At 60.6% G+C, this 259-nt stretch overlaps 1 long non-coding RNA gene across 1 annotated transcript in view; it reads right to left on the reverse strand.

The window, feature by feature from the left end:
- LOC119594437 overlaps positions 1-207 on the reverse strand; it is a 17,103-nt gene extending 16,896 nt beyond the window's left edge. The window contains exon 1 of the long non-coding RNA XR_005230619.1: positions 16-207. This is a non-coding gene — a long non-coding RNA (uncharacterized LOC119594437). The remainder of the gene's footprint in view (positions 1-15) is intronic.
- Positions 208-259: the final 52 nt, after the last annotated feature.

The raw sequence follows: 259 nt of genomic DNA on the forward strand, positions 1-259 counted from the left end.
CACCTTAGCATCGACCTTCTTCCCGGCGGCGTCGTCTCCTTTAAGACATCAGTCGAGGCCTACTTAAACCCCCACCTCGTAGACCTAAGGGGAGAGCGGGGCGGCGGACCAAGGGGAAGGGACGTGCATAGGCCTCTCCACGTATGGGGGGGCGGGGGGTCGGTGGGGAAAGGAAGGCCGGTCACGTCATCCGAGAGGGGAAAAAAGGGGAGGGGGGGAGCGGTCGGGCAAAAATAAGGGGGGAAAAAAAAAAGAGTCT

This window comes from Penaeus monodon, chromosome 33, assembly GCF_015228065.2.
Source record: "Penaeus monodon isolate SGIC_2016 chromosome 33, NSTDA_Pmon_1, whole genome shotgun sequence".
Taxonomy (NCBI): domain Eukaryota; kingdom Metazoa; phylum Arthropoda; class Malacostraca; order Decapoda; family Penaeidae; genus Penaeus; species Penaeus monodon.